General features: G+C 47.4%; 1 protein-coding gene across 1 annotated transcript in view; it reads right to left on the minus strand.

Annotated features, from left to right (window-relative positions):
• The window catches only part of LOC138525759 (uncharacterized), an 815930-nt gene that overhangs the window by 110065 nt on the left and 678486 nt on the right, over positions 1 to 27379 (minus strand). The window lies entirely within an intron of this gene.

The following is a 27379-nucleotide window of genomic DNA, read 5'->3' on the forward strand; positions in this document are numbered from 1 at the left end:
TCTACATGTAAGTAATGTTTACCTTTTGCAGCATAAATCTCTTTAACAGGTGGGAGCAATGTTGGCACAGGTAATAAGAGCCCTCAAAAAGAGAGCCCCTGGTCCAGATGGTTACAGTGCCTTTTCTATAAGCTGTCTAAACTAACCAAGCTCGCAAACTGACCAAGCCCCTGACTGCATTATTTAATTCCTTTCGTCAGTGGCTATCTCTGTCGGAGAATCCTCTGCTATCCTACTCTTAAAACAGTAATTTACAGGCCCATATCACATGTAAATGTTTAGTTACTCAGGAGTTGAGAAGGTAATTCACATTTAAGTTCATCAACAAATGATTATCAGGGCTTAATGTACTATACACCTGAGTGATTTAAGGCCTCATGACAGCCTTGGTGGTAATGCTAAAACAGGTGGTATTTAAATACCACCTGTGTAATGCCCACCCAACTCCTGGTAGTGTCTCCTAGTGGTACGCTTCGGAATACCACCAGTAGTGGATGGGTATTTCACCTTGATATTTCTACCACCACCTAAGTGAGGTAGAAATTGTTGAAATTACTCTGTTTTTAAAGTTTTTTTTCTTTCTGAAAACCTATTTCAAAATCCTTGCCAATAGGTTGGGCAGGTTCTTACCCCTGTACAGGAGACATGGTATCAAAAGTATCACAGACACAAAAGCTGCAAGTTCAAAACCTTTATAAAAGTTTTCGATGGGGTTGGAAAACTCCAATCTGGCCCTACAACTAAGATGGGAATATTCTCGACCATCAAATAATAAGGAAAATACAGCCCGAGTCAGTCTATGACTTAAATTAAAATGGCCTATACTAACAAAACCTAATGCCTGCCCGATCTCTTGTACAAAAAGTGTGTAAAGGGAAATGTGTATGCAAAGGAAAGTCAGTGTTATAAAATATAGGATAAAAGTGGCTGAGTCAGCTCTTATTCCAGCGTTCCAAAAGTTCCATCATAGTTCAACAAAACGTTCACGTTTTGTTGAACTCTCTCAGCCGGGCTCGGGCCTCTCAATCAACAAGTGCCCGATTCACCAAGCTTAATTCACATTCATTAGGGGTTCCCTTCCCCTAACTCATCACACTTCCGGTCTCCCTCAGTCGAGCTCAGACCTTATACTGATGTCGAAAGACTTTCGAATGTGCGAGGCTTTTACCATAGACCTCTGCAGAACCACGTTGACTTTCTCTTCAACTCACAGTCTTATGTTATTTGCCTCAGTGTCTCTTAGTCTTGGTAGTTCAGTACCATAAGCAACAAAGTCACCTTTTCACTTCCGCTTTGTTAATCTTGACCAGTACGCATTTCAGAGTTCATTCACTTTGCTGCTTTATAACAAAACATTTTACATTAGCAAAGACGTTCCAGTGGGCTACTTCCTTTCGCCGGACCACTCCGCTACTCTGTATCACTGGCTTCACAGGTCAAAGTTCAATAATGCGTTACCTCTCACACAGATCTCCCTCAGCCGGGCTCAGACCCCTCTGGATTTGCAAAAATAATCATCTCTGGACTTCAAGTCCCAATATGCAACAGTCTTTTTCACTCCCACTTTGCTAGCTCCCCCAAATGGCATCCAGACAGTTTTGGGAGCTGCAGAGGGTCTTCATGGAAGTTTTCCTGAGGTCAGGGTATTTCCACCTGCCCCTCAAAGGCCTGGGCTTTTCTGTCCCACCCAGGGAAGGAGCTCTGGTTTGCGCACTGCCAGGTTTGGTTCCATGGAGTCAGAGCTCCTTTGCCATTCTGCAGACTCCTCTGTACTCACAGGCCCAGTAGTTTGGCAGTCTTCCTTACTCCAGGCCTACCAGGGTCTCTTCTGCTGCAGTCTCTCTCCTGGCTTCTATGCTTCCTCCAGCATCCCCAGCTCGCTCAGAATGTGCCTGTGCGCTCTGCCTTTTATACTGACTGGGATGCTTAACAGGTTTCAGGTGGGAATGACATTGCCATAGAGTTGGTATGGTTGATGTGTATACCTTCCCCTGGGTAATCTTCATTTGTCCTGTTCGACCTCTTCTTCGTCCCAGTACTTGAAGGATTTAATTAAGGGGATTCTGGGAAATGTAGTGTTTAGTAGTCTTTGAAAAGAGGTCAGTTGAATATTTGTCAGGAGATCCGTCCATAAGAAAATAGGCATTATGAGGTTTGTAGTGTCCCTCAGAAGGGGAGGGAAAGTTATTATTAGAAAGAGGGGAATAATTGTGTTGTGGATAAATGGATTTTGAATTTCCCATGAGGCTTTTGCCTTCTTCTCTTTAAGGGAATGCGCTTGGGTAGGATGGGACTTCGTTTGGAATATCCCATGAAGGCTTGGGGATGTCGGTTAGGGATGCATCATAAAGGGGTGAAGATAGCGGGTCTCACCTTTGGATGTCCCACCACCACTCCCCGAGGACCCCTCACCCAGATGATCCTCCCGCACTGGTCCACCCCCAGGGTCTGGATCCAAATGTGAGAGATCCTCGAAGTCTAGACAGTGAGACACCCTCAGGTTTCTCACACCTCCCTAGTGGATGAAGACCAGACCGACTTTATCCTGGGCAGTAGCACATTTGGTAATATTCGAAGGGCCGTAAACCTTATTGAAATTTCCAAAAGGGAGAACCAGGCAATGGAACTCCTAGCCCGAGATGCGACCAAAGCCTTCAAAAAGGTGGTTTGGTCCTTTATGCGTCAAGTGCTTCAAGCATATCATTTTGGCGCCCCATTTCAATTAATGATATCGCAACTTACCTGACAAATTTTCCAAATTTCTAACAGCTAACGTATGAAGATTTCTCTGTGCAGTCAACTGTGGTTCTTTAAATAAAACTGGAAGTTCATTTAATGTAACATTTGGGAATCGCCATTGGTAACGTTTTACAAGTTACAGCTATTAAAAAGCTAATTTCCAATGACAGATCTCTCAAGTGTGGTTTGAAATAAGGAAGCATGGTTTGAACCAAATATAGTTCCCAGCTAGGAACTATTTTAGCAACAGCAAATAATCTCTTGAACGCCTGCATGAATGTTTCGATCAATGGGACTTTCAATCGGAACACCTGATGTTCAGAAGTAATTTATGCAACTAGTGTGGCTAAATGCACCTTAATATAAATATTGGAAAATCATTTGGCTGAGAGATTTGAAAAGTACAGGACTTCCTTCTCCAGTCAATTCTACGCATTCATGCTCTTGGCACTACACCATACAACAATCACATTTCATTTGATGTAGCAGCAGATCCTTGTTTTTGTTTCCTTGCTTCTTTTAGCAAGGAAACAGCTAAACCAAGGTAGACGTTTATGACATCAGGAGCCAAACTAATAAATTGGTCCTTTCCAAAAGAGGAACAATTATCTCAATTTCAATTTATGTGAGAAGTACTTGGAATGCTCAATGTCATGCGTGACATCACTGACATCCATGGTTGATGCAGGTACAATGCCCGTTTAGCCTCTGTCGGAGCAATGAGAATCAGTTTCAGAGATATAATCATCTACGGAAATAAGCCTTCAATCAGCAGCACCCATGGAAAAACATGAGCAAATGTCCCATATTGGTTTCTCGACAATGCACGTCGCTGCAACTCAGCTTGTGGATATTTGGAGGTATAAATCCTGCATGTTTTATGTTCCATTGTTGCAATCAGATCTATGTATGGAGTCCTGTGTCCGTGTCTTTGTGTGTACAACTTAACTTGTTTGTCTGCCATATTTTCCTGTATTTTAGGAACGTGTCATGTGAAAACATTGAATTCTCTTTGAAGACTTCACATTCTCTGCACTTCTATGGACTGCTGCGTAGATTTGTCATGGTTTATGTAAACATTGCTATCAAATTCTAAAGCTGAATTAGTATATTTTTGAAGTGCAACAGGGCTTCAAATTACCCTCAAAGCTAGTCTGGCCATCATAATCCCTGTGCATTGATACTGTATGTAAACTCAGGTAGGAGAGTGGCTAACCTTTGGGATCACAAACACTAAGTCCTCAGGGTCACCTGGACCTTCTGAACATGTACATGGAGTCATTATTAGATCAGTCACATGGGAGGTCTTAAAATTCTGATCTTGACTTTCGGGTGACATATTGTTTGAACATTTGATTAGATGGTTCCACAGGCCTCACCAAAGGTAAAAATCTTCCAAGCAGTTATCCTGTACAGGGATTTACTGGTTTATTTGCCGCAGGTATACGCATGGTATCCTTCAAGTGTTTATTTTTCTGTGCCATAACAAGAAGGGATTGTGTTTGTCCTCCGGGAGTGTGGAACGTAGGAAGTCTATGTCATCTCCATCCAGATTTTTTATAGTAATGGCCTCATTACAGTTGAGGGAGAATATATGGCTGGCACGTCACCTGTGATAATTAACATTACCACCAGTGGTATTCCTAAAAATCCACATTATAGATTTGCCACTGTGCCAGTGATAACAGCAGTGGCATTACTGGAAAACAGGTGTTATTTCAGAAAAAAACATTGGTATTGTTTTGTCCCATTTCCACCCTCATTGGGAATGTGGAAATGAATAGAATACACAAGTTGTTCATACCATTAGTGTACATGTTTTGTGCACAAAAACGTTCTATGGCGACCCTTTAATTTACTACATGGGAAAGGTGGTAAGAGGGTCAGCATCATATATACCCACTTTTTCAACCACTTCCATTGCCCTTATTTAAAAAACTGTTTTCCTGGTACTGAAGGGAGTTTCTTGTTCTGCTCTCCTACAGAAAGAAAAAAACAGTAATTTTAACAATATCTACCTCACTTAAGTGGTGGTAGAAATATGGGCATTTCAAGGTGAAATACCCATCCACTATTGGTGGTATTCCCTAGTTTACCACTAGGAGGCGCTACCAGGAGTTGGGTGGGCGTTAAACAGGTGGTATTTAGTAAATACCACCTAGTTTTAGCATTACCGCCAAGGTTGTCATGAGACCTTAAATCACTCAGGTATATAGTACATTAAGCCCTGATAATCATTTGGTGATGAACATAAATGTGAATTACCTTCTCAACTCCTGAGTAACTAAACATTTACATATACATTTAAATTCAAGGCCCACGCAGAAAAGGATCTTAAGTTCCTGGACGCCCTAGCAGCAGCACAGGGGTATGGGGAGGGGATCAACCAGGTAGAATACTGGCTCGAGCAGTCTGACAAGTGAATGAGAGCTGCTGCATCTCACTTCTTAAAGACAGCTTAGGCGGCCAGGTGCAGACGTTCTCCAATACCAATTCAGTCTTTGAGACCTTCTATACTGACCTGTATGCAGAAAAGGATACATGTCCGCCGGCTGACATAGCCGGATTCCTTGACGATCTCCCGCTCACAAAATTGTCCCCGAGGCAGCAGCTTGGTTAGATCTTCCAATTCCCCCAGATAAAATCACTCGAGCCATCGACGCATTACCTACTGGGAAAGCCCCTTGTCCCAATGGCATTACTGCTGAACTCTATAAATAAACCTGGAAGCTCAAGCAGTGGAGGCCATGCAAGACATACAAAAAGCCTTCGATTCGGTCTCATGGCAATTTATGTATGCCAATTTAGGGAAAAGTAAATTTGGCCCCAACTCCACAGCAGGGGCACGCCTACTGTATACATCTCCATTTGCGAGAGTCAGCTCAAATGGGATGCTCTCAACCCTGCTACACATCGCCACGGCCATGTGCCAGGGCTGCCCTTTATCATCCGTATTATTCGCCATCACCATAGAGCCACTGGCAGATCTCATTAGGCATAAACATATACACATAGGCATTAGGGTGACTGGCGAACCTGAAATCATTTCCCTTTATGATGCAATAGAGTATGTCAGAGACCCACAGATTAACTAGGCTCCAATAATGCACAATATTCTTGTGATTCGGGGAGGTGAACGGTCTGCATGTAAATTGTGCCAAGTTGGAGATGTCCGCCCTGACTCATGCTGTGGCACAATTTGCTCAGCTTATCCTGGGACCCATCCGAGATGAGATACCTGGGGGCAGTAGTGACTAGATAACAAGCCTCTTTATTGTCCCATAACTATGGCTTACACATGTCACATTTTGCTCAAGCTACAAGAATGGGCACAGCTGCCGCGGTCTGTGGCTTTGCTCAAAATAGTAGTTCTTACCAAATTCCTCTTAATTTCTTCCAGACGTACGGCTATAGCATAGTGCAGAGTTTTTTAGGGAGCTTGAAGCCAGTATCAACACATCTGTTTGGCACTCGGTTGCAGTACACCTTAAATGGAGCACTTTGTCACTTCCCTACGCACATGGAAGGTTTGCTGCCCCAGACTTTGGGTTGTACTGGATGGTGGCGCAAGCTGCGGCCTGTTTGTTTATACATGATGCACCCGATCTGCATGTTAAACTCGCAAAATATTCCACCCGGGGTCTAGATATTAGGTTTCTTGTGCTGCCTCACTGGTTCACTAACCCATGCTCATTTCATCCTGCGAGGCCTGGCAGAAAATGTGGGAACTGTTGGGGGTGTATCATCATAGTGACCTCTCCTTATGAAATTGCATACCAACCTTCCCCAGAGTGGATACTGTCACAGAGAGGCGGTTGGCCCAGGGTGGTTTTAGTTCTGGGGGCAGCCTGTACCTGGATGGGAACTTTCTGGCTGCAGATGATATCCCTGTAGTTGTGCAGCATAGGTCCTCACAGTCGCTCTGATACATTGGCCTGCGTAGACCATTCAGGGGGTGGTGGGCCAAATTCCTGGTGGAGCACCGCACTTGCGGCATGGTTTCCTCCTTATACAGCGTGATCCAGGGTCTGGTCCTGGCGCCTCTGGATGCCCTCCAGTCCAAATGGGCATGAGACATGAGTTTTTACATAACTGACAACACCTGGGGAATATGTGCATGCAAACCCAGGCGGTTTCTTACAATTCTTGATTCTGCTTAATACAGCTTAAGGAATTGCACAGGTATCATTTCACTCCATCTCGTTTGCACCTATTCTCTCAGTCAAACATGGGCCGTTGCCCCAGATGTATGGCGGTAACTGCTGGTTATTTCCACAGGGTGTGGAACTGCCCTAGACTCAGTGGGTATTGGGAGAAAGTATGTGCTACATTGGCAGATCTGATCGACGGCAGATTAGAGGCCACACCCATGCACTGCCTATTTGACGTGTTTGATGATCTAGCGGGACCTGAGCGTAAACTTGTTAGTATACGTATACTGCTAGCTTTGAGGTATATACTACTGTACTGGCTTAAACCCACCATTCTGCCATCTAAGTAGTGGTTGCGAGATGTCACCTGGGCCAATGATAATGAGGATCAATGGGCGTCCCTGCAACCAGCGGACCACCGGCCCAGGTATGTATAGCAGCCTTTTTGTGCCTTTCTATTATGCACCCATGAAGACCCTTAATCAAACGCTATGCGTTTAGTTTGATTTGGTCCTCCAGAGTGCCCATTGTACCCCTCGACTATCTGTCTCTGCCAGTGGCTTCATCTCGTTTCCTTATTGATAAATTATATTGTCTCCTTATTTTCCTGTGCCTGTTGGCATCTGTAATTCTATTGCTGCTGGATGTTAATGTTAAAAGATTTATATACCGCGCACAGGTGCCACTTGCATCATCTCTTGGCACTCTGGCGGTTCTCTGAAGAAGAAAAAAAAGGAGGGGGGTAGGTCAGTGGGAGGAGCGGGCGAAAAAGAGCAAGGGAGCTGTGATGTGCTGTTGGCAGCTTCAGTTCGGATGTACCGTTCGCTGAGCTTGTGTGCAAGATTCGGGAGGCAGACGTCATGTGGTGTTGTGCAAGGGTGTGTGTGCTATGTCTTGCTGTCGCGATGTTGTGAAGTGTGTGCGGTTTGCTGTGCTGAGGCGTTCTGGTTGTTTTAGTGCAGTATGTGAGAGGTGTATGTGAAGGGTTGATTGTTAATAAAAGTTTGGGTTGTTAGTGGTCGTGGCTGATCTTCAGCTTTTCCAGTTTATTGGTTGTATCTTCCTTTCTTCCGTCTGCCCTCTCTAGTCATATCGGTAAAGTTGCCTCTGAGTGAAGGGTTCTTGCGCTACTTTGCTACTCTGTCTGTTGCCCGAATTCAGAGTGGAGTGCCTATGTCTGATTAGATGCCCATTCCTAGCCCAGAGAGTTAACAGCGGGCGGGGAGTTCTTTAACTGGATTCCCTTTGGGGCGTTAAGCTCTAGTAGGGGCATAGTTAGTGTTCGGCCCAGTTCCCTCTTGTTGCCCTTACTCATGGGCATGCATGGGGGTGACCCTCCCTTTCCCATTTCCACCTCTGGGTTTCTCTTGGCCTACTTCCCTGGCCCTGGCATTTCTGACTTATCCTCTTTTCCGGGGCTCTATGTTGGCTGTGTAGGTGGTGGGGCTGGAGAGGGTAGGGGGGTGTAGTACTGGAGGGGGAGGGGCAGTGGGAGATGCTTCTCTTTCCAGGCCTATACCTCAATCTTGTTTCTCCTGGTTACTTCTCTTTTTTCCCGTGCTTGGTTGACCGGGAGGTATGCTGACGTCGTTCAGTTGGCTTTGTTGTGCTTGGAGTTGAAGAGCCAGGTTTTAACCAGTTTGATGCTGCTAGGTTATCTACACATTGTTTATGTGATATATATATGCTTTAATACAGAAAGTTAAAAAAAAATATTTAAAATAAACAAAGGCATCATGAAGACATTTTCTTGCTCAACCCTAATTGAGAGCATGTGTGTCCATAGTCTTTAACTTCCTTAGTGGATTTTTGAGTCAGTGTCACAGAATGTCCCATTACACTTTTAGAAGTCTCTTCAGACTGAGGTTCCTGGTACCCAGTGTTGGAGTGCTCGTCCACTTCACCTTCCACTTCCACGGCAGAGATGAATTAATCAAAAAACTGATGCAGATGTCATCCCAGCTTCCAAGATAAAGTACTCCAAAGCTTTTTCTTGCAGATTTGTAAGGGTTTCAGGCTTGGTCATCTGACGACAAGCAGTGTACTTGGTGCCATTGTCATCCTGTGACCTGCATTGTTGGTTTTCTATATGAAAGAATTGGTGGTTACACCACAGACACAAAACATAAAAAATCTTGTGCATCTAAAACTCAAACAACTTCAGAATTCTTGAAGATCACATTCATGTAGCTTACCTAAAGGTGTTGATTAAGGCATCCATTGGCTTTTTATTAACTTATCTTTGCAGTTTTCTTTCTGCTCTGATTATTTCTGCGACCAAACCTGCTGATGGTGTCTTTTCAAAAGGAGCATTTGGGGTGTTAAAGATGGCCAAAAGAAATGCAGTTACTGGTACACCCATGTATGGAGCCAACAATTTTTAATTTTTCAGACAAACAGTTGAAATATTTCAGACTAACCACTAATTGGCTGCATATGCCCAGGAATCGGAATCTAAAATTGATATCCTGTTTGGGAAAAGGTTTACTTTTGAGGCTATTGTTTATTACTTACCAATCTTTTTTACTCAGAGCCCTACTCTTCTTCGTCACAGTACTTATTTCTGAGCTACCGATTTCCATGACAGCAACCCACTTTATCAACTTTTCATGCTCTGCCCCTTTCCATCAAAAGTATTACAACCACATATCCCATAGTGCATCAGGTAGATATCCAATACATTGTGGACCCAATTAGCCCACTCTGGGATTGAGAGAAGGGTAGTCTGTACAGTAACAAGAATAGGAGTAATGAAGATTACAGGTAATGAAAGGTAGCCCATACTTCCAGGGGTACCCCTTAAATACAGTTACCCCTAATCACGCTCACACCAGATAAAGTACACCCCTCGAGGGCATTAAGCCCAAGAGTCTTGTCTTGCAAGGATAACAATTTAATCTGTACAGAAATGAGGATATGGGGGGCCAAAGGACTCTGCGCCCACCCCCCCGACCAGCATTTTGTCCTTCCGTGGCCGGCTCCTCCAGGCTGATGCCAAGCAGACGCCTTATATACTGTTCAACTCGGTTACTGGATACTAGCATAGCTCATCCAAAACTGTTCTTCTTGCCTTACAAGGGCAGCTTCAGTCTACCTTCATGCATGGCCAGGTTTCAAACTACTTAGCAAACTGCTGCCTATGCAGGAATACATTGTTGCTTAATTTTTCATCATTTTGCTATATTATAAACATTTATATATAAACATACCTTCCCCGCCATACTCTGAACACTTCACTCAATATTCTTATATTTTATCTGGTCCAGTAATTCTCATTAAAACCTCATTTTCACATAATGTTGCATTGTGTGAATGAGCATGTACACTCACCTATTCTTAGTCTGCATGGGCATTTGATGGACAGGACACAGCTGCCGAGTTACTTTGTGTGCTCTGCCAGAGCAGCCAACACCAGGCAATGCTTGTAGTCTATTTTAGCACAGGCTGCATTCACTGTGCTTTGAGAAAACTAAATACAATGTAATATTTTTACAAATTCTTTAAACTAATTGTTATTTGCACCTTATATTTACACACTAACTAATTTCATTTAGTGCCTGGCCACGTCTGTGCGATTATTTTTGCATGAAAAAAGCTCCCAGTGTTATAGTGCTTAGAGAAGTCTTGCCTAATTTGGGGAGGAAAGACAGATTAAAACTAAGAATTGGGGAGTGAAGCTGTAGGCTCAGAAAGGGTGCAGTTTATAACACCCCGGTTTCTCCCAACTTGATGGCTAAAGCGAGGTACAATAAAAACAGACTTCAATGTCAGAAATGTGATGCCAATTAAGTTCTCTGGCTCAACATAGGGTCCATACAATACCCTCAATACCAAAGGGGGATCCCGCGGAAAAACACCTGTATAAGCTACGGGTTTTGTCTAGGACAACCTCAAGCAATTTTGATAGTAAAGCCGCCCCATGTGACCCTAGAATGCAAAGTTCTCCAAATGCCCAAATGGCCACCCAGTGGGACCAGAGAGAGGCTACCACTAGTCCCAACTCCCAGCCTTCCTGATGGCTTTGCATCACCATCTGAATAGCCCGAGTAGAATTCTTATCACAACACAGTAAGATCTTACAATGCCCGTCATATACTTTAAGCGTAACTACTCTCAATGTTCTGCATTGCTCTAAGCCAACGGAGAGGATGGACAGCCCCTGCCACTCACTTTCTAAACCCCATAAAGGAATGCTGCACCCCAGAACACCTTAAAGGGACAAGGACATCTGGAAGAGGGAACACTGGCCCTATCTCCAACTCCATCATAAGCAGGAAACCAGGACATTTTTGGGCAGATTGAAGCTGGTAGGACAACACCCACGGCAGAGACTTTGAAATTAACAATGAACTAGTGAATATGCTTTAAACCCTTTATGAACTTTCTCCTCTAGTAAGTCTCAGAAAAGGGTTTTGGCCTTAAAGGGGCTCTTCATTGCCGTTGTTTTATGGTGCCCATCGAAATGCCAATCTCGGATGTGCAAGTGCCGGCACCCTGAGATGACTGCTCCCAAAATCATTGCACAGATCTTCACTCTGTCGTGTACCAAGTCTGATAAAGATTGTACCAGAGATTTTACATTATGAAAAATTGACCCATTCCATTCTTTCCTTAATGACCTTGTCTAATTTCTTGAAACTGCCTTTTACTGCCTCGGGGGAATAGAAGGCATAGGTGTTAAAATTAACAGCAGCGGTGCTCCCGCATATGCCCTATTTGTTGTGGAATCCTCCTTTTTGTCCACCTGTTCCTGTACTACTGCTTCCATTGGGCCTATGAATTAGCACCTACCAGGCTAGGAAGGATCATATCAATATCTCAGCATTGTTTAGCCTCTTTCCAAGGAGCAGGAGCTCCATCCGACCACTGCAGGAGCAGTGGAAAGGCCAGGAGATGAAAATATCATTTACAGCACACACGCGGTAAGTAGCCTGCCAAATGTGCCTGGATACCTATTTCCGCATTTATCTTCAGTGTGTTACAGCCATTTAAAGCTCAGATGGAAATCAGTAGCATTGTCGCCATTGCACACCAAGAGGAGTGCATATTCCAAGATGGCTGCCCAGGGGTATGATGTTCCTTCTTCTTAATTATCGGAGGCGTGGGCGGACCCAAGCAGGCGCTTCCCCATCCTATAGGATGATGTGCACCGTACCCGCTAATTATTATTTAGCTCCATTTAAACTCACAACTCCTCCCACCTCCCCGTCTGCCTCACAAAATCCAACATCACACTACTCCTCCTCCTGCCTCTCTACCCATCACCTCCCAGCATAGCCCTCCCGCTCAGCTCAGTTCAGCCACACCCAACGCAGTCAACCGAACCCTCATCAATTTTCTCTCTGCAACATGTCTCTCACACCTAATCAAAAAATGTCCCACCGTTTCAGACACCCCACACACCGCACAGTCCCTTGATTCACGCTTCCCTATTCGAAATAGACAGTCATTCAGCCCCACATGCCCTATCCTCAACCGATTCAGCATCACCTCCTCCCCCCTCATCCATTCTGAACTCCCTGCATCCACCTTCACCGACACTTTCCCACAAACACCGAACATCCACCTGCCCTTCACCCCACTCACCCACCTCTCCTGCCACTCATCCAGGACCCGTCTCACCATCACAGCCTTCACCTCATCCACACTCAAAGGCAACCTCACATCAACAGCTCCCCTCCTCATACCCTCACCCGCCGCCAGATCCACCAACTCATTTCCCAAAATGCCACTGTGACTGGGAACCCACGCCAACTCCAAATCCATTCCCCCGCGCACACACCGATCAATCTTCATCCTAATGTCCAAAATCACATCCTTCCTACCACCATCCCCTGCCACAATCACCTGCAACCCACTCAATGAATCCGAGAACACCACCACTTTCTCATACCCCAACTCACACACCCTATCAATCGCCAATGCAATCGCCACCAACTCAGCCGTACAAATAGACACATCATTCGTCAGTCGTCCTACTTTATACTCCCCAATGCTTTCTAGATAATACGCCATTCCCACTCTCCCAGACACAGGATCCTTTGAACCATCCGTAAACACCTTGCATCCTTCCTTTCCTGCCACATACTCCTGACCCAAAGCTTTGATCTCACCCCGCATACCTCTCTTCTTCGACACCACATTCGCCAACTCCAAACACACCTTAGGAGATCTCATCATCCATCTCGGCCTTCTCTCCAAATCCGTATCTGTCACAATCATCAAATCACCCACACCCCACTGCACTCCCTTCTCCCACATGTGAAACCCAAAAGTGCCCCCCTTCCTCCTCCACCGATCCCTGTAATAGTCACACCTCCAATTATACTTCAAACATTCACGCACCGGATGAGCCACACTCTTCACGCTGCTCTTCACCCACCATCTCATATTTAACGCATCCCTCCTCAACCCCAATGGCAACTCCCCCACAAGCACCTGAACCGCATTCACTGGAGAGGACCTCATCACACCCGAACACACCCTCAATGCCCTCGCCGGTACCCTATCCAACCGCAACTTCTGACTCGACGTATAACCCACTGACACCTGACACCCAAAATCCATCACACTCAAAATCAACCCCTTATACAACATTCGTAAACACTTCTGTTGCGCACCCCATTCTTTCCCAGTCACCGCCCGCAGCAAATTCAGCCTGCGTTTACACTTATCTACCACACCATCCACTTGCACATTCCAATTCAACTTTCTATCCAGATTCACCCCCAAGTACCAAAACTCTTCCACGCTCTTCACCCTCACACCTTTCAAAACCAAATTCAACTCCTGCTGCACTCTTCTCCTTGAGAACAACATACTCACACTTTTATCCACAGACACCGAGAAGCCCCATTTCACACACCACTCCTCCATGCGTACTATCGCAGCTTGCAACTGTCTCTGCACCAACAACAAACTTCGCCCTCTTACCCAGACCACACCATCATCCGCGAAGAAATCCACCCGACACCCAATTCCCGCCAAAGCCCGAATCAACCCATCCACCATTGCATTAAACAGCATTGCACTAATCACACTTCCCTGCGGCGTCCCATTCTCCATCTTCCAAACTTCAGACCGCACCCCCCTCACTCTCACCTGAAAGGTCCTATCTGCCAAACATGCCTTGATCCATCGAAACATTCTCCCCTTCACACCCATCTCCAACAGTCTCACTAACAGCCCTCTCTTCCACTCCATATCATACGCCTTCTCCAAATCCAAAAAGAACGCTCCCACCAACTCTCATCACATAATGCCTCCTCCACCCCAGTCACTAATCTCACTAATGGATCAGCCACCGACCGATTCCTCCTGAACCCACTCTGAAAGTCACTGAAACACCCATTCGACTCCAAATAAAACCCCAATCGCTCAACCACCATCCGTTCCATAACCTTACACAGCACAACAGTCAACGCAATCGGCCTATACGATTTACACTCTGTAGGAACCTTGCCACCCTTCAAAATCGCCACTACAATCGCCCTTTTCCACAACTCTGGCAAAACTCCACTTACATTCCTCAGGCAACTTCTCCCAAAATACATACATAACTCCATCCACCCCAGGGCTAGACCACTTCCCCTTCAAAATCGCTCCATCCAACTCCACCATCGAAAACGAAACCTCATACTGCTCCTCCCAAGGCCCCAACATTCGCCACCACCTCCCGCGTCTCCTCCTCTACCACACCCATTCGTATCCTCACCTCTTCTGGGAAGTTCCTCGAACTGTGAACCCCCGCAAAATACTCCAACAAATTCGCCTTATCCCCATCCTCACTAATCACCTCTTCTCCTTTCAACAACACAGACATACCACCCTGCGGCCTCATTAATCCAGACATCCGCTTGAACTGTTTCCAAACCTCACTCACACCAGAATCACTCCCCAGGGACCCACAATAGCCCCCTACAATATCCTCGCTTTCTTTCCCTAATCACCCTCTGCACCACCGCCATAGCCTTCTTATATGCCACCAGATCCACCAACATTCCCGTTCTCACCGCTCTTGCTCTAGCCTTCTTTCGTGCCGCCACTGCTCTTGGACATTCCACCGACCACCAAGGAACCTTGATCTTCCCACCCTTCCCCTTCTCAATCTTCGGAATTGCTGCCACAGATGCTGCTCTCATTCCCCGCACCAGATGATCATTCCATTCATCCACCCCCCCCCCTCTCTTCCCCTTGAAACAATCCAAATCCCGACACACTCCCTTATACACCTCCCAATCAGCCTTCCTAAAATTAAACCGACTCCCAGTCATACATGACCTGGTCCCTACCCCACCCCTCACAGTCACCAAAATAGCAGAATGATCGCTCCCCATGTCCCCATCCTCACGCACCTCCCAATCACATTCACCCGCAATTGCAGCAGTCACCCAGGTCGAATCCAAGCACGACAGCTTCCCAGTCCTCACATCCAACCTCGTACCCGACCCATCATTCAGCAATACCAGACTCAATTCATCCGCCATGTCTTCCAACAGTTCTCCATTCGTATCTGTCCTATCACTACCCCACAACGTGTTGGCACTGTTAAAATCACCACACAAAAGGTATGATGTTCCACTAACCACCATCCAGTAACCCAACCTTGTGATGCCAGGCTCGGATTGGACACTGGTGCCTTCATTTACACCAATCCGGCGCCAGCAGGCGTAAACCGGCCCACCTCACGAAGGCCCAGGAAACGAGGCTGCTTCCTGTCCTTAGATTGTCTCTAGCCTACACGCCTCAGCCAGAAATGCTGCCCAACCTGCCGCGGACTCCGTCTTTAAGGTAACACTTCACTGCTATGACATTCTAAGATCCGCGCTAGCTGATAACTACGCCTAGTTCACGGTACCTGTGAAGCCTGCCGACTTTCCCAAGCTATGTTGCATACTTCGTGCAATCGCTACTGCCGAATTCCCACTGACTCACTACTAAGTTCTGCCAGAGCTATCCCTGCCGTAAACTATAGAAACCCAAATTCAGCGTACCCCAGCACTGCCAATTATTACCCTTTATTCTCTCTGTGCACTGTCCTCAATCGCTAGTATCTGTGCTGATGGACATCTACAATTGCCATCAACAGCCATGGCGTGTGTAACGCTCCGTGCCCCATCAAGTAACCTGTTCTTGACTTTAACACGATACTGCCCTGCCCTCCCGCATTTCTCCATGGACTTTGTGCTTCACCCTGATAAAATTGTATCGTGAAGCTATGTACACAGAGTCTTGGTACAAGCTCTTTCATCCATTCATTACGTACGGTTCGCCTGTGTGTAACTGCCCTGCATGAACGTGTATATTATACCGTGTCATGCCCATCTAACTCAGCCAAACTACCTACCAACAGTTTAATTTAAATATACTCTACTGTTATTTTACTGTGCACCTTCATACCATGCAACGATTACACTAATTGTGCACACACTGCCAAATGCATTTCTGTGCCCGCTCAAGCCTGCTACCAAATGCTCTCACATTGCACTGTGCTCACGGCACTCACCTATGCTCATTAGGATAGATAACACTTGCATTTTACAATGTCTTCCTTGCTAATCTTAGATCAGTTAATTGTGAGCGTTTGCAAGCGAGTGTTTATTGAATATTGTTTCCATGTATCCTGCATTTGAATGTGCTGCATATTGTGCATCGACGCACCCGTGCCTATGTACCGTATACCTGCCCCTCACACTTATGTCAGGCACATGGTTCCATAACTATAACCTGCATATGAACTCATACACCCCATACTGGTCCTATTTGTAACATTCTATGAAGTGTAATACGTGCCCGCAGTACAAGCCCACAGCTACCTCCCTGACTGCACCTGACAGTTCACCTAAACGACTCCTGGGTCTAGGACAGGTTGCTCTTGGTACACCCTTCACTATTCTCTACTATACTCTGCCTTCCGTTAAACATGATAGGACAAAGCACTACTTATGTTATTCTGGTCGCCACACTACTCCTTGCCACCAGTACCTCAGACCACCTCAACGAGACTATTCTAGCCAAGGCCGATTCAGTCGCCCACAGCATGCAAAACATGGCCTCAAATGCCCTTCTTAAAGATGCCCACGGTTCGGGTTCAGGAGATCATGCTACTCGCCCATGTACCACGATTAACAGAAATCTTAAATTGCGAGCTAGACTCTCAAAACTGCATGAACCACTTACCAGATCTCTACCACCAACAAATACGAAAACAAATTGTCACATCAGCATGAACATCAATAGTACCAACCGGCCTATCTCCCCATCTAACCATTGTGCTACTGCGATTCAGACCATGACATCCCATACCAAGCCTATGGGTCCCAACACCCATATTCCCCTCCAGATTTCTGCCAAAACAGAGGATTACCCCCTCAAAGGAGCCCTTCTAATTGCAAGATCCCTTGTGGCCCATGCTATAGATGAACAAGTTACTTACCAACTGTAACGTTCTTTCGATTGGATGTTCCTCCCACGTATTCCTCATCTTAGATATATCCTTACCTTCAGCTTGCTGCTTCGGAATTTTTTTTCTTCTCTCCACCAGAGGCCGCTCCTCTCGAGGCCGCGGCGTCGATGTCCCTCAGCAGCATCCGTCGAGCACCGACGTCATCCACTGTATAAGAGCCTCGAGTGCGCGCGCTGGCTTCAGTTCTGTTTTTTCGTATATTATGGCCCATGGATTTTAATTAATGGCGTGCCTCTTTTGACCCAAGCCTTAAAAGAATTTAGAGTGTAATTCACGTAAACTGTACTGTGGGGTTGGTTGAGAGGGTCGATGAGGAATACGTAGGAGGAACATCCAATCGAAAGAACGTTACAGTTGGTAAGTAACTTGTTCTTCGAATGGATTGTGTCCTCCCACGTATTCCTCATCTTAGACTCCCAAAGCAGTTTTCTCTCAGAGGTGGGAGTACAGCATTTTTTTTTTCTAATCATGTACAGAATGGAGTACAGATTTAGCAAACAGACTTCCTTGAGAAGAAGTCGAGTCCAGAGCATAATGTTTTATAAAGGTATGCATGGATGACCATGTGGCTACTGCACAAATATCTTGTACAGGGACACCCCTTTTTAATGCTGTTGAAGTTGCCATGCCCCTGGTTGAATGAGCTCTCAGTCCATCAGGTGGTTCTTTCCCAGCCAATCTATAACCATCTGTTATAGCCAAAATTATCCATCTAGATGTTCGTTTAGTTACCAGTTTGCATCCAGTGTACCCCACAAAAAGTTGATACACTGACGTACTTTTGCCAATCTTGAAATGTAGAAACTAAGAGCTCTTCTGGGATCCAGTCTATGTAGCCGCTCCTCTTCTTTGCTTGCATGAGGAGGAGGGTAAAAAGTAGGTAAAGTTATTTTCTGTGACAGATGAAAATCTGAAACAATTTTTGACAAAGATGGTTTAACTATAAAAGATAGAGTGTGTGTGTGTCAGGGGATTCCAAGATGGCCACGCTGATCTATGGTCCGTGACTCCCAGGCTCCCGACCTGCAAACGTAATACACCACTCTCTAAGCGGTACTTTCCCTCCCCAGCACCCGCAGTGGTCAGGGAACACTGTCGGAGTGCAGCGGGACATTGGGGGCATGGGGAGCAGCCCTCAGATTTGCTGCGGAGAAGTCCGGCTCCGCGTCGGACTGCCCTTGGATCAAGTGGCTGGGAGAGCAGCGAGTCCGACGCGGGTTCCTGTGACTTCTTGCGCCCTTCCAGTCTCAGCGGACCCGGCTGGCCGAGCGAGGATAGGCAGTTGGGTGTCCCATATCCCCCCCATAGGAACTGTGGCGAGCCGCTGTCCCCCCGGGGACCAAAGGTACAGGGGGATTGGGGGGGGTTAGAGCGAGGTGCTCGTGTGGGGGCCCGGCCCTCCCCCCCGGTTGGGAGCCCGCCCGGTGGGGGTGTGGACCCCGCGGGGTCAGTGTGGACCTACCACCCAAGTCTCAGGGCCTGCGCCGCAACGCGAAGTGCGCCACCACATCCGAACTGACCGTGAGACGGTGGGAGCGCTCGGTTCCCATCTCATTCAGCACGCCCCAAGCGCTTCCAGGGGGGGACCGGCAAAGGCACAAGAACGTTGACCGCGGGGGTGTCCCCACAGCACTGACTGCCCCGGAGCGGCGCACCCTGGTGCACCATACATTTACCTCAACACACCCCCCGGGGGCTCTCCGGGATATGCCGTAATCTCCACAGAGGACGCTTGACACTTGACATTGGACCCAGCGGATTTGGGGAGGGGTGGAGGCCACCATGGGTCCAGCAGGGGGGGGCCACAGGCTACGGGGAGCCCATCGGTCTGGCAGCTGGCCGGTCCCCCTACAAGATCTTACGAAGCTGGAAGCGACGTGAGCCCATCACTGAGTCTACATTGAATTAGCTTGAGTGTCACTACATCTGCCCCTCCCGCCCCCCTTAAACCCCCCAGCAGCAGCAAAAGCCCTTTCGCCACCCCTACGGCCTTGCAGGTAGATAGGTCGCACACCCAAAGGACAGCTACCAGCACATAGAACGAGGCAACCGGGAATGTCAAGGAACAGAGGGAAAGACGCGCCGGCCCCCTTGAAGGGATCCAAAAGGGGGATGGATGGCCTCCGTTCGAAGATGCGGCTGAAAGATCTCGAGACAACTGAGGCCCAAGAGAATGGGGAATGGTCCCATGAGCATCCCGCCTCCTCCGGCCAGGGGGAGAAGGACAGACCTGTGTCCCAGGCAATGTTCACCCAATTCATGGGTGAATTGGTCGACAAGATCACGGCTGTGGGGCAGAAGCAGATGGACAAGCGGTGAGAAGATCTGGCGAAAAGTCTAAGAGAAATTAAACGGGATATTAACAAAGTGGAGGAGAGAGTCGACACTAATGAGAAGGCTATCCAAGAGCTCACAGAAGATGCAAGGAAAGTCCACAATCTCTTGGAAACGCTGGCCACTGCCACGCAGAATCTCGAGTTACAGGCTGAAGACTTGGAGAATAGGTTGAGAGCGAATATCAGAGTCAAATCCCTGCCTGAAGACATTCCAGATCAGGAGCTAACTCTAACCCTTAGATCCATTTTTGCAGACCTCCTTGAGTCGGATTCCAAACCGGAGTTGCAATTTGACAGAATTCACAGGGTGGGCCCGCAGAGATTGGAACCAGGGGCGAGGCCGAGCGATGTTCTGGTGGCCTTCCACAATTATGCTATGAAAGAAAAAAAGTGCTGAAAAAGTCAAGAAAGGCCGCCCGCATCACCTACAACGGCCACAAAATTTTCCTGCATTAAGATTTGAACAGATAACACTAATTAAAAGGCGGCGAATGGGCCCAGTCTTTAACTATTTATGCTCTCATCAAATCCGCTACAGATGGTCCCATCCATTTGGGCTGACTTTTGCCTGGCAGGGCTCTCTTCATAAGATTACAACCTGCGATCAAGAGCTGGCCCTGTTGGGCCTGGAAGAGCAGCCATCAGTTCCCCCTGACAGGCTGGAAACTGATCCGAGTGTTCGCAAACCTTGGGAATGGTCTATGGTCAGGTCTAAGAGTGAGGAAGAGCAAAAAGAGATCCACACCCAGAAAAATTGTTAATGCAATTGAGGCCCCCCCCCCCCACCCAAGATGGCTAGGGGCTCCTCCAATGGTACTTGATGAAGCGAGATGTCCTGGTGGTCTAAGGCTGAGTCAGGGGAGGGCATTCGCCAAATCAGTTGTGTGTTACTAGGGTTTGTACTAAGTTGCGGGGGGGGGGGGGGGGTGAGTTGGTGTCTTGGAATGGGATTGGGAAATCCTGCGTGGGGGGGTTCCGGGTTACTTATAGGGTCCAGCTCTCGTCTTAGTAGTACGAGGGGGGTCTTGTACCAGTCGGATTCGCCTGGAAGGAGGGGGGATGTGGGGAAAGGGGGGGGTTAAGGGGAGAGGGATTATCCAAGAGCCCCAAATTAGGGATGTATTCAGTAGGGTGTGCGACCAGAAGCAACAACCTCCCAGGGCTGCGGAGATAGGGGGGGTCGGCTCTCAGTGAGGCTAAAAGGATAGCTTTACTCCCTCCGCATGTCTAACACAGATTCCCTGAAGCTTCTTTCTTTAAATGTAAACGGGCTTAACTCCCAGATGAAAAGGAAAAAGGTGGAGAGATTTCTGAGGAGGGAACAGCCCCATATAGTAACGTTACAAGAGACCCATGTTCACTCCAAAGAGACACGGAGGATAAACATTGGCTCAAGCCACACAAGCAAGCAAAAAGGGGGAGTTTTGATCACTCTGAAGGATGGGTTAGACTTGGCTATCACTGGGACGCAGAAAGAAGACCAGGGGAGGTATCTAGCGGTGATCCTGGAGGGAACGGGGGAGACCTTTACGGTGGCGTCCCCCTACGCACCGAATCAGGCCCAGGACCCCTTCATTCAAAAAGTTCTCTCCCGCTTAGGGAAATTTGCCAGGGCTAACATTCTGCTCACGGGGGATTTTAACCTGGCATGGGACCCCTCGAAGGACAGGAGCTCGACTTCATGGGCTACTCATAAGAGACCCTCCGGAGACCTGGTAAAGAAGATGCAGGATTTGGCCTTGGTTGTCGCTTGGCGGGAACTTCACGGAAATAGGGAGGGGTATACTTTTTACTCGCATGCACATAGAGTACATTCACATATTGACCATGTATGGTTATCAAAACCGCTGGTGGGAAGAGTCACTGACTTGGAGATCGGTGCCATTTCCCTGGCTGATCACGCGCCACTCATGTTATCGCTAACTAGAGCACGGGGTACCCCGGGTCAATGGAGGTGGAGGTACCCGATCTCTCTCTTCAAGGATCCCATTTTGGTCAAGGAGATAGAGGAGGAAATAGTTGAGTTTACTAACCACAACAACTGGGACGACCCATCCCCGCAGATATGGTGGGATGCCCTCAAGGCAACGATTAGAGGAAGAATCATAGCTATTAAGGCCAGAAGAGAGCGGGAATTGAGGCTAGAAGAGCAACAACTGGAAGTCAAACTCAAAGAAATGATGGCGCAGATGGGTTACAAACAATCGGCAGCCATAAAAAGGAAATACAGAGCAGTCAGAGGGCAGTTGAATCTCATACAAGCAAGAGCGGCAGAGCGCAGTCTCCTCAGGTTGCGCCAAAGAGATTATACTAAAGCAAACAAATCTGATAGTCTTCTGGCCAGGCTGCTAAGAAAGGAGATCGGGGACAAATACATTTTGAAAATCAAGGGGGTGGGAGGGCAAGTTTACACGAATAACTCAGATATAGTAAGTGAATTCTGCAAATTTTACGCTGGCCTGTATACCTCTGATAACCCACCTCTCCCTGAGCAGGTGGCATATCTAGATACAATAGACTTACATCAGATCTTGTCAGAAGATAGAGAGCTTCTGAAAGGCGAGATTACTTCAGACGAAGTCAGAAGGGTCATCAATAACTTGCCATCCAACAAGGCCACTGGCCCAGATGGTTTTTTGTCTGAGTTATATAAAGTACACAAAGAGGTCCCAATTCCCCTTCTCACTAAATTGTTTAATTTTATAGGTTCCGCCAAGGTCCTCCCCAAATCAATGGACGAAGCCAAAGTGATCCTAATTCATAAGAAGGGTAAAGATCCAACAGATTGTGGATCTTATCGCCCTATAGCTTTAATTAACGTGGATGCTAAAACTCACACCAAAGTCTTAGCGAACCGTTTTGTCAATATCCTTCCCAAATTAATCCACACAGACCAGTCTGGGTTCATTAGCGGCAGGCAAACATCAGACAATGTAAGACGACTGGCCCATTTTATTGAAAATGGGCCAGAAGAGGGAAATGCCGGCTCTCCTGCTAGCAATTGATGCTGAGAAGGCCTTCGATAGGATTGAATGGGGATTCCTTTTTGCCGCTATGGCTAAAATGGGCTTTGGCCCTGGGTATGTCGACCGCATCAGGGCTAGCTACCAACAGCCAGTTATCCGACTAGCAATCAATGGCCATATCTCACCCCCTATCTCGGTAGGGAGGGGCACAAAACAAGGCTGCCCAATGTCACCTCTTCTTTATGCGCTTCACCTGGAACCATTTCTAGCAGCAGTAAGGGCAGCCGATGACAGAGGGAATACCGTTTGGAGGCTCTGCCCACAAGGTGGCAGCCTTTGCGGACGACATGATTCTTACGCTGACTCATCCCAACTCTTCTCTACAGGCGGTGTCTAGGGAGCTGGTCCGGTTTGGTCTGGTGGCGGGGTTAAAAATCAACATCCATAAATCCGAAATCCTTCCCCTCTCACTGTCGGATACCACTGCGCAAAAACTTAGAAAGTAGTATAACTATATATGGGTCGATGAGTCTTTAATGTATTTGGGTATATATTTGACTAAAACGGTAGAGTACCTTTACAAGGCAAATTATCCTCCTCTTCTTCAGAAGCTCAAATCAAAATTGGTGGACTGGGGCCCCCTGGCGATATCCTGGCTGGGACGAGTTAACGTATTAAAGACGGAGATCTTACCCCATTTGCTTTATTGTTTTCAGCTCTTCCTGCACCCGTCCCAGCATCCTTCTTTAAAGCTGTCCAGAAAATATCCCAGAGGTTCGTCTGGTCCCAGAAACGACCGAGGGTGGCAGCTTCACTTATGAGGGCCCCCCCAGCAAGGAGCGGCTTGGGTGAGCCGGACTTCACGATTTACTACTTGGCGGCACAGATCTGCGTCATTAGGGATTGGCAAAGAAATGACAGGGAGAAAGTGTGGAGGCCGATGGACAGCGGTGGCGGGGGAAATTTGGAGGGATACTGTTACGCTCACCTGGTATCCACAGGGACGGCACCCAGCTGGGTTACTCGCTGGTATGCCTCTCAGCTTTGCCCTGATGTGGTCTGCGGGGAAGGTTCGGCCTGAAAATACAGGTGGTCTGTGTTCAAGACTGACCGACTGGGGTAAGTATACTCCCTCCACCCCGGTATGCTTTCAGTCCCTCTGGCGCCCTCTCCTCACCTTGTGGTAGAATTAGGCGTACTCTTCGTCCTGCCTTCTTTGCAGGGGCACGTTGTTTTTCATGGGCGAGTGCGGTCCAGTCAATTCACTGACGCCGGGCCGTTTGATATTGTTCAGGTATGTCTCATTGCTGTTCTTTAGTTTTGTTGCTATCCTGCATGCCTTTCTTTGTTTAAAATGTCTCTTTTTTCTCCCTTAGGTATGCAGAGCTTCAGCGCGGCGAACTGGCTTGGTTGAGCCCCGCTGCTAAATGATGGCGCATTAAGAGCGCTATGATGCGGTAAGTAAGCGCTATGCGCATCGCTGCGAAGTCTTGCCTTTGCTAACCTGCGTTTTCCTTCCTTGTAGGTCGCTGTGTTCTTCAGCGCAAGTGGAATGTCCGGAGTGGTGCCAGCCGAGAGGCGACCAGCAAGGTAAGCCTTTTGAGCAGTTCGTAATTTGTAAATGTCTCTACAGCTTTCTTTAATGTTGCCTCTATCTTCCTCTTTCAGGTCGTTCTGTCCGGGAGGCGTGCAAATTCGAGGAAGCTGTTCTCAGTAGCTGAGAGTGTTTAAAGATGAAGACTGCAGGTAAGATGCTGCTGCTAATGATGTTCCTTTTGTCTCCTTACAGGTTCTGCTTCTCCGAGGTTCGAGGGAATAGCTGGACACGGTGAGCGCCACGTTGCAAGCTGCAAAGTAACATGAAGCATGTTCTGCAGTCAGGGTGTGGTTTATATAGCCCAGGTAAAGTAGTGCCAGGGAAAGTAGTTCCAGGCCTGCCACACCCAAAACACTAGACCGCATAGCTTGGTTCTTGGGGAACCAAGCTATGTGGATGCCTCCATGTTGGCTGACAATACAATAAAGTAGTTCCCAAGCACATTGTTCATGGTGTATGAGCCTGGCGCCATAGGCACCAGGTTGGCCCCATGAGGGCTTTTGAAGAGGATGCCAGACTCTAGAGGCCCGAGTCCCGACTCCACCTGGCCGATGGGTTTGCCAGAGGGGTTTTGGGTGAGGGTCGCGACAACTGTGGTTGCCGAGGCCCGATAGATCTATTCAAATGTACTGTAGTGTAATAACCGCAACAACGGGACAGGCTTGGGACCAAGCGATAAAAAGGGCGCGCATCACCTCCTTTCCCTCCCCCTACATGCCCCTGCACAGCAACCCGCAGTTTACCCCAGCATTCGCTCGAGTGTCGGCCATTGACATCTGGCACCAAGGGGGTTGCAGAATGGTGAGAGACATGTTCGACGGAGACGAGGTTAAACACTTTGAGCAGTGTAAAGATGATTTTGGTATAGATGAGACGCAGAGGTTTTCCTATCTCCAGTTGAGACACTGGCTTTCTCACCTGTTGATTAAGCAGGCGGGGTCCCGCCCCCTCACCCCTTTCGAAAAGTACCTAGACACGGACCCGGGGGACAAAGGGGTTCTGGCTTCTATTTATAAACACACCAAGCAAGGAGAAGCCCTGTCCAGTAGAAGGTATATGAAGAAATGGGAGGGTGACACGGGGACGGTGATAGCCAAGCCGGTCTGGGTAAATCTTTGGTCTCAGATTCCCAAACTTACAAGGTCGATTCAGATTCGGGAAATGTGGCTGAAATTGATGCTCCAATGGCACCTAACCCCGGTCAGGCTAAATAAAATATTCCCCAACGCATCTAGGATGTGCTGGAGAGAGTGCGGGGCAGAGGGCTCCTGGGCCCATATCTGGTGGAAATGTCCAAAAATTGACCAGTTCTGGTTCCAGGTACAGCGGGCGGTTACCCAGGTCTTGGGAGTCAGGGTTGACCAAAACAGAGGCTTGGACTTGATGGGCTTAAATGGGGTCTTAGTAACCCTCGCAGTGAAGGCAGATCGTAACCTCTACGTGATGATGATGATGATGTCGGTAGCCCTGGTCTTGGCACGGAAATGGAAATCAAGAGAACCGCCACAGGAACATGAATGGATGGCTAAAATCTGGTTGTTTGTAGCTTTGGAATGGCTTACCTACCCTATCCAGGGAGACCACATGCGATTTGTCTCAGACTGGTCTAATTTATTGTCCTACCTAAAAGCGGGGGCCCGCCAGGCTTGGTTTGCCAAGGCCATGTAACTCCTTGGTATAATTTCCCCGCAAGACGAATCAGACTTGTTAAGAACTGGTGCAGGGAAACCAAATATCCGGAACCTGGGAAGTTGATCATTTTTTTTTTTTTTTTTAACGCAATAGCTAAGTCTGGTTTCATACACATGGTCGCAAACCGGGTTGCTCTTGGATCGGGGACGGGTCGGGAGGGGGGGGTACAAGAGGAGGAGCTATGGAGGGGGGGACTTTGTTGGTTTGTGTATTCTTATTAAAATTGCTAATAAAAGATAGCGTGAGGAGGACCGTTAGAAAGCGCCTGCAACTCACTTACCCTGCGGGCTGATGTCAATGCTACCAGAAGTATTGTTTTCAAAGTAAGGAGCCTTAGCGGACAAGAATGTAAAGGCTCAAATGGAATAGATGTGAGAAATTTCAGAACTAAGTTCAAATCCCACACTGGAACCTGGAAAGGTATTGGTGGAAAAACATTAAACATTTTAAGAATTGAATTATTAAAAGGTATCTTGAAGTAAGATTCTTCTTCTGAAGAGCGCTTAAAAATGGATAGCGCTGCCAAGTATCCCTTTGTCGTACCAACCTTGAGCCCCAGATTAGCTAAATGTAACAGAAAAGATAACATTGTGGGGATATTACATTGAAATGGATCCAGATTCTTTTCTCTGCACCAGTTACTGAACTTGTTCCAACAACAGCGATACAGAGATTTGGTTGCTGGCCTTCTGGCCGAAAGCAAAATCTCCATCACGTCATCCGGAAGATCCCAAGCCTTATATCTTAACCTCTCAGAAGCCATGTGTTTGAGTGCGTTGACCTCCGGATGGAGAACATGACCTTCCTCTTGCGAGAGAAGATCCTCTCTTCTTGGAAGACGTATTGGAGGGCAGATGGACATATCCAGAAGGTTCGGGTACCACGTTCTCCTGGCCCAATCCAGGGCAATTAGAATCATGGTTTTCCTGAACTTTCTCAACCTCCTGATTACTTGAGGGATCACAGGGACTGGAGGGAATGCATACAGTAGTGGGAACTCCACCACAAACGCGTCCCCTGGAGCTCCTCAGGGGGAAATTCCCTTGAGCAGTACCGCTCGCACTTCCGGCTGTTACTGGTCGCAAACAGATCCACTTGAGGGGTTCCCCAAAGGGCGAAGATCTCTTGAATGACGTCCTGAGCTATCTCCCACTTGTGGGAGACTCTGCTCTGCCTGCTCAGAGCGTCCGCTGCTGTGTTTTGCTCTCCGGCTAGATGAATTGCCGATAGAGAGATCCCTTATTGTATTGCCCAGACCCAGAGTTGTATCGCCTCTCCACACAGCGGCAGTGACCCCACCCCTCTCCTTTTGTTGAGGTAATACATGACCACTGTGTTGTCGTCATTATCAGAACATTTTTTCCCTGTACAGAGGGCAGGAAGGCCTTCAGCGCTAGTCTGATTGCCCTCAACTCCAAAAGGTTGATGTGTAG

The sequence above is a fragment of the Ambystoma mexicanum genome, chromosome 7p (genome assembly GCF_040938575.1).
Source record: "Ambystoma mexicanum isolate Mex_15411 chromosome 7p, UKY_AmexF1_1, whole genome shotgun sequence".
NCBI classification, from domain to species: domain Eukaryota; kingdom Metazoa; phylum Chordata; class Amphibia; order Caudata; family Ambystomatidae; genus Ambystoma; species Ambystoma mexicanum.